The sequence below is a fragment of the Triticum aestivum genome, chromosome 5B, assembly GCF_018294505.1.
Source record: "Triticum aestivum cultivar Chinese Spring chromosome 5B, IWGSC CS RefSeq v2.1, whole genome shotgun sequence".
In the NCBI taxonomy this organism is placed as follows: Eukaryota; Viridiplantae; Streptophyta; class Magnoliopsida; order Poales; family Poaceae; genus Triticum; species Triticum aestivum.
In genome coordinates, this window is record NC_057807.1 from 370,797,151 (window position 1) to 370,805,543 (window position 8,393).

Sequence of the window (8,393 nt, forward strand, 5' to 3'; positions counted from 1 at the left end):
GCCCCACCAAAAAGGAAGACGACAAAATAAGTTTGCGCTTCCATGTTTTGGATTGAAATATCTCGCGGCCCCAATTCCAGCCCTGCAAAATCTCTCTTCTCCACCGTCCCCTTCCGCGCCCAGATTGCTCAAATCCCTAATTCGCCGCCAACCCAAGCAAAGTTCGAAACGCCCCTGAAAGTGCTAGTTATCGACTAGAGGGGGGGTGAATAGGCGATTTTTATCAAAGTCTTCAAAACGTGGAAGTTTCGAAGACAAACAATAGAAATGACCTAATTGATATGAAGCGGAAGATAAACTACAACAAGCAAGCCATAGTCAAGTATGCAATAGCATTAACGTACGAAGACTAATATCAGCTAGGTAGTAGGATCAGGATGGAAGATAGTATGAAGCCAATCAACAATAGAAGTCAAGCAATGAACTCAATCAGATAAGTCAGATAAGCAATGACTTCACGAAGACAAAATCAAAGTAAAGGAGGGAAGAGATAGAACCAGTCACTTGTTGAAGACACATGATTTGTTGGACCAGTTCCAGTTGCTGTGACAACTGTACGTCTGGTTAGGGAGGCTGAGATTCAACTCAGAAGACCGTGTCTTCACCTTATTCCCCTTTAGCTAAGGACACTTAGTCCTCGCCCAATCACTCTGGTAAGTCTTCAAGGTAGACTTCTGAACCTTCACAGACTTTGTTCACCCGGCAATCCACAATGACTCTTGGATGCTCAGAACGCGACACCTAGCCGGCTGGAGGATGCACAGTCCTCAAGTGTAATAAGTCTTCAGGTCACACAGACAGAAAGACTTCAGTGATGCCTAACACTCTTTGGCTCTGGGTGTTTGGGCTTTGTCCTCGCAAGGATTTCTCTCTCAAAAGCTTCGAGGTGGGTTGCTCTCAAAACGACAAAAGCCGTAAACTAACTCTGAGCAGCCACCAATTTATGGTATAGGGGGTGGGCTATTTATAGCCACAAGGCAACCCGACCTGATTTGTCCGAAATGATCCTGGGTCACTAAGGAATTGACACGTGTTCCAACGGTCAGATTTCAAACACATGCGGCAACTTTACTTGGGCTACAAGCAAAGCTGACTCATCCAACTCTGGATAAGATTTGCTCTCATTGTCTTCGCTCGAAGACATAGGATTTGGGTTGAGCATCACTTCAGTCACTCTGACTTAGTTCACTTGGACCCCACTTAACAGTACGGTGGTTCCTATGACTCAACAAAGAAGAAAAGGAAACAACGAAACCACACAGTCTTCGCGCTCCATAGTCTTCACTCAATGTCTTCTCATGTCATAGTCTTCAATATGAATATCTTCTCATACCACCATTGTCTTCAATGTCTTCATACATTTTTAGGGGTCATCTCCGGTAGGTAAACCGAATCAATGAGGGACACTACCTGCGTTATCCTGCAATTCTCACAAACGCATTAATCCCTCAACCAACTTTGTCGTCAATACTCCAAAACCAACTAGGGGTGGCACTACATGCACTTATAATCTCCCCCTTTTTGGTGATTGATGACAAACTGGTTGAAGTTTTCAACGGGGATAAAGTATGTGAAATTGTAAAGGATAGGAAATTGTCTTCATAAGTAGCAAGGGCTCCCCCTGAAGATGTGCATATAAGTAATTTTGCTTTTGGAATGCAAATGCACATGGCAGGTTGTACTTGTGGAGATCCACTTCAACTTATGAAGATAATTCATCATGCATGAAATGATATAGCATATAGGATGACATGCATAATGAAAAATGGACGTCTGCAAGATGATCTAAGTGCGGAAGTTATCATCGCACATGCGGAATTTATCATTGCATCACAATAAAGCAAATAATTAGCAGACGACCATCAAGTTTAGGTGTTACAACTCAAAGAACCAAATGTTTTAACAAGCAAGAGTTGTAAGCACGACGCAAAAATATAATGCAACCGCCCATATGAACCCGCTTGAAGACTATCAAACTCATACGCTTCTCCCCTTTTTGTCAGTAATGACCAAAAAGGTTTGAAGACATAGAGCATCTACTCGACCTCATGAGGAGTAGTTGAAGCAGCAGGGTTGTCGTTGTCGTATGGCGGTGCAGACGAACTTGGTGCAGTGTCGATGCGTGTAGAAGTAGGAGGTGGTGAAGTAGCATCATCTTCGTCATCGATCACTCTGGCATTGACAGTTGCCGCGGAGGAAGAATATTCAGAGTCTTCAAGAGATGGAGTACGATGTAGGACAGCAGTCCGTGGAGGAGTGGAGTCAAACTGGAATCGTTCATTGAAGCCATCATCTTGAAGATCTGCGTCAGCACTAAGCAGGGTCAGGCTCTTCCATGATCGTCGGCAAGTTTCATGAGCAACAAAGGCATTCTTGGTGGCAAGGTTACGAATGTGATTGACATCCACCAAGAGGCTTTGGATCTATCTTTTGAGCCAAAAGTGATGTTTATCCTGTTTCTGATGAAGGGCCACAAGAACTTCTCAGTCATTGAGAACGCGAGAATGCTTCCGAGGACTTTGGGCAATGGTGCTTTCAGTGGCTTCAGTAGGTGCTCGATGAGGCAGACGAGTATTTCCAGCCAATGGATAGATTCGTGTTGCTGCTTGAACACCTTCAATGGGTTGAGTGAAGCTTTGGTGCTCGGCATTCTGAAGACAAAGAGGCTTCTTGGCAGGTTCAGGGTATATAGCTTCAACTGACATATCAACCTCTGGTAGAAAAATCACATGATTGCGAGCAGAAGGTTGATAGTTGACATATGAGTGTCGCTTGATGAGGCGCATGACCCATGGAGCATAAAACTTCAGACCAAACAGATCAGATCCAGATGCAGCCAGTTGCCTGATGAAGAAATCTTGCACATTGAAGCTGATGCCATTGAGAATGTAGAAGACCAAAGTCTTCATAGCTCCTTCAAGCTTTGCCACTGATGAATGTCCTTTAATAGGCCATATGGTTCGCCTGATGATGTGATATAGGTGCATGGCAGATACTCAAGGTCTTCAACAAAGAACTCTGTTGGATATTCAGCATCACGTGGCAAAGGCTTCATCATGCTCAACAAATGACTCATATTGGGTTCAGGCTTATGGAAGATGCTTTCCAGAGCATTGCGGTGATTTTGACAACCAGGTTCATAGAGTTCTCCGGGAATGGATAGGCCTGTAAGCTCAATGATGTTGAGAGATTTGGCTTCATGATGAACATTTCCTGTCATCCACTCGAGAATCCATGTCTTGATATCTCTGTTGTAGCCGCGAATGTGTAGGGTAGCATAGAATTGAAGCAATAGCTCTTCATTCTAGTGTTCTTTATCTGTGACAAAACTGAGCAGCCCAGCATCACGAAAGCAATCAAGTGCTTCTTCTAAGCAGGGCAGTCCAGTAATGGCTTCAGTGTCGAGGCGCATATGAGGGAAAATGCGCCCTTGATCATACAGAACATAGGAGTAATAGCTTCGCTGCTAATGACTCCAGAACCGATCTGATGATATGCTTGGCTTCGTGTAGGGGTTCTTTGAGATGTCAAAGAATGTGTTGTGGCTCTTGAAGCCATTTGCATTGAAAGACCCTGGTGAGTTTGCAGTACCTGGAAACCTTGGCAGTCTTGGCTTGGGCTTCTGGACCTGAGGCCTATGCTCAATGTGATAGTCAAATTGAGGAACAGAGACATTAGGCGGAGGGACCAGAACGGGCCATCTTACTATGATTAGCTCACCATGGTTGTATGCTTGCTCGATTGTATAGGGCCTTGGTGGCGGAACAGGAGCAGTGGCAGCAACTGAGGCTTCAGGCTGCACAACAGGTGCTTCAGGAGCAGTTGCCTCATTAGCTTCAGGTGCAGTGGCCTCATTAGCTTCAGGCACACTAGTTGGTTCAAGCTCCACATCAGCGTCAGTCATGACAGCATCATCGGCTTCATTGTCGTTGGTGGTGGCAGCTTCAACATTTTCAACCTCCACTTGCTGAGCTGGAGGGTCAGGCACAGACACGTTCACATCGTGAACAACTTCTTCAGGAATGGGGGGTGTAGAAACACGTTCTTCTTGTCGTTTGTCATCGGCTGATGCAGCCGGATTGTCTTCAGCAGCTGGTGCTTCAGCCTCGGAGACATTCACAGCAGGAGTGGCTTCTGAAAACACTTGACGTGCAATAGGTTGATGATGCACTTCTCCTTCTGGAACGCTCGAAAGAGGGACTTGAGGCCTTGGTCCTTTGCGAAGCCTGCGAAGTGCTGGCAACGCCTTTGGAGATGGAGTTGGCTGGTCCTCAAAGTCTTCATCTTGTTCTTGCACGGGTGGTGTAGCTGGTTGTTGTTGTTGTTGGGGAGTACTTGGGGAATCTTGTTCTTGCGGGCGATCAGCCCATGAAGCATCCTGAGCAATTGGCGACAGAGGACGACCAATGCTGATGATTTCGCTGTTTGTACGAACAGGCGATGATACCACATTATATTCAATTTGAGGAAGAACTTCATCATCTTCAACATTGTCATGATGACCAATGTCTTCAGCAGCGGTGGGTTCAGCTGCTGGAATCTCTTCAGCTTCAGGAGCCTTTGTGGAAGCAGGCTCATGAACAGTCATGCGAAGTTCTTGGCTAGTGGATGCAGGACGAACCACTGAGATGGGTTCAACAACAAGGGGCTCTGTGGGAGCAGCCCGACTCTTCTTGGTCTTGCGCTTCTTCTTGGAGGGAGCGGCATTAGAGGCTTCAGTATTCTTCCTCTTTCTGGCTTCAGCCTCGGTAGCCCTCATCTTCTTCTGTTCTGAAGCGGTTATGGTGACCTTTGGCTTCGAGCCAATCATGCTGCTTGGGAAGATAATGCGAGGAGCTTCAAGGCTTGAAGGTGCAGGCTGGTCAGCAGGAAGCTTCTTCTTTTTCTTTGCACCCATCCTGGGGTCAATGCCAGGACGGCCAAGTGACTTGCGCTTCTCAGCCTCATTGTAGGCAAGCACACACTTATCAGGCAAACTCTTCATGCGCTCACGAGAGCCTTGAGCTTCTTGGCGCTTCTTCATAAAAGCTTCTTTAAGCTCATGCAGCATGACCTTGAAGTTTCGGACGTCTTGAACACTGAGCTTCGCCACATGCTTCTTGAATTGAGCCTTCTCATAATCTATTTTGTTCTTCAGCTCAACGATGCGTTGAGCAAGAGCTAGCTCAGAAGCAATGGCACCATTGAAAGAGACGCTGAGGCCAATGGGAAGCCGCAAATCTTCAAAGCTTAGATTTGGTGTGTCAAACCATTCATCAATGAAGTTATGGAGAACTGCCACATCAAAGAGAGGCAAGTTGTTGAAGATTTCTGCTTCTTCCTTGCTCTTTATTAGTTTCTCAAGGGCATCATCAGCAAGATCTTCATCACTGGACAGATCAATGGGCTCTTCACGCAGAATAGCAGCAGGAGTCAGAGCCAGATCAGTTCTCTTGACAATTTTCTTTTTCTTTTCCGTCTTCTTGGAGATGCGGGAAAGATCTTCGGACTGCACACTGACTTCAGGAGGTGCAGTGGCTAGTGGCTTCACACGAGAAGCTTTTGGAGGTGCAGCTGATGATGAAGCCTTAATCTTCTTTGGCTTCTGTGGCCTTGGAGTAGGAGCTGGGGCTTCATCAGAATCAGCATCATTGTCAGAATGATCCACTTTGGCACCTTGTACCAAGATGTAGGAGATGAGACCATCAAGGTTTGCAAAGGGGCCAATTCTGTTTTCTTCTGCTTCACGTGTACCATCCTCACGGGGAGCAGAGGGGCCAGGATTGAAGTCTAATCCCCATGACTTCTTGTTTTCCTTTGCTGAAGACTTAGCAAACTGGAGGTTACGCTTGAAGAGATTGTCGTCACGACACCAGAGTAATGATGATGGGTCGGCTTCTTCAGGCTGTGGTCCACAGACCATGCAAGGATAGAACTCTTGCGCACTGGCTTCAGCTTTGTTCTTGGGGGGAAGGCCTCGATAGAGAATATCACCCCAAGGTCTCTTGATAGCATTTTTCTCTGCGTACTCCTGGGTGACGAATTTGTACTTGTACCACTGTTCAGCCCAATAACGTCGAATCCATTGGATTCGAGTCTTGCGCTGATTGTAATCTTCTTCAGGATCTGTTTTATATATTTCTGCAAGATCATCAGGCAGATCCTTTGAAGTTCCCCCACGATGCTGTCTGCCACCCTTCCTGACAGATTTCTCCGTAGCCATGAACTTCAAACTGAACGGTTTCAATATGTTCAAAGGCTTCAAAGGCTTTCGCTTGCTGGTCAGACAGGAACTGGCTTCAGGAGAATCAATGTGTTGCTGTAAGAATTCTGCAAACGAATGCAGACTATGAGAACCTAGGGATTCTCCCACGGACATGTACCTGTGACAGCATTAGAGATGCGAGGGAAGGGGAAGAGGTCATATGCATTCTCAGAAGATTTTGAAGAGAAATCAGTTTGAAGACATTGACCTCATGTTGCGAAGACATTCACTTATATGTTGAGAGTCGGTTCCAGATTTGTACGAATCCGTGAATAAGTACAAGTGAGGAATCAAAATTGATAGGAAATCTAAGTGAATAGACTAGGCATTATGAGATGCAGACAGAATAGATCTAACATTGAGTAGGTAGAAACCACTTTCGGTAAATAGGATGAATCTGTGAAGATCAAAAAGGTGGTAAAAATAGAGTTATAATTACCGCACGAAGAACTACTAGATGGGAAGAATTTGGAGACCGAGCAGTTCAGTACACCGTGCCCTAACTTGGCGATGGAGGACACCTACGGCGGCGGCGGAGAGGATGATGCCCGCGGTCGGGGTGAGGACGGCGTCGGAGAAGTCGCGGCAGCTAAGCGCTTCGTCGCCGGCGTCGTCGAGAGCTAGCGGTGGTGCTAGGGTTTTTACGAGGCGGAGAGGTGGAAGAAAGATTTCCTTACCATAGGGGACACGTATTTATAAGTAGGTGTGCGGCACAACGCAATTACGCAGGTGCCCCTGTCTGTTCACATCCGTGGGACACGTGGCAGGCATGCAACATACCCAGAGTTGTCCCACGTTCCCATGCCCGCCAAGTTTGTCGGATGTTTGTTCCGGCTTCTCCGGATTGCGACAATAAAGATGAATCATTTAAATAGGACTTGATGTTTGTCTCTGTGTCTTCTGCTGACTAGGACGCAGAGAAGACATTCGACAGTTTCAATAGAATGCATATGATTTGGACAGATAGAGTTTGAGATAGAAAGCATAGAGGGGTTAGGGTCCGATCACATTCACTTAGTTCAAAAGATTCAACTTGAAAACATAGCTATAAGTGAATGCTGTAGAGGACAAAACACTAGTATATATATATATATGTGCAATCAAATCATCATAGCGCAGAAAATCATGAAGATAAATTGAAACTGAAGACAAACCAAATGCGAAGTCTTTGCAAAAGTAACGCCATGAGTGAAACACTTCAAACAGAGAAATTTGGTGGTGGTGTTACCCACCGTATAGGATGTATTAGACCCAGACACGGCGCACAATTATCGTGGCGCTCTGAAGTCAAATTCCATGTTAATGTATTCACACTCAGAGTGTAAATCTTCATTGATTGAAGGTGTACATTACTTCGTGTGTTGCACATTTAAGTCATCAACATGCATAAGTGTTAGGATGTGTGCCTGATCACAGGACATTAGAGGATTCCAAGATATTTAGCTCACACCGTAAATTGCAAAACCTTTTCTCATCCAAGGGCTTTGTGAAGATATCTTCCAGTTGTTCTTCAGTGTTGACGTGAATGATGTCAATATCTTTCTTCATGACATGATCTCTGAGAAAATGATGACGAATTTCAATGTGCTTTGTCTTCGAGTGCTGAACTTGGTTGTTGGCAATCTTGATGGCGCTTTCATTGTCGCAGAAGAGAGGGACTTGCTTCAGATCGATGCCATAGTCCTTGAGAGTTTGCTTCATCCACAGAAGCTGAGCACAACAGGATCCAGCAGCAATGTATTCAGATTCAGGAGTTGAGAGTGATACACGGTTCTTCTTCTTTGAAGACCAACAGACAAGTGATCGTCCCAGAAAGTGACATGTTCCTGATGTTGACTTGCGATCCACCTTGTCACCAGCATAATCAGCATCCGGGAATCCAACTAGGTCAAACCTTGAGCCCTTTGGATACCATAATCCGAGTGTTGGGGTGTAAGCCAAATATCGAAGAATTCTCTTCATAGCTAAGTGATGCGATTCCTTTGGTGCCGCTTGGAATCGAGCACACATGCAAACACTAAGCATAATATCTGGACTAGATGCACATAGGTAAAGTAAAGAACCAATCATGGAGCGATATACCTTTTGATCGAACTCTTTACCATTGTCGTCGGGACCAAGATGATGTTTGGATGGCATTGGCGTCGTG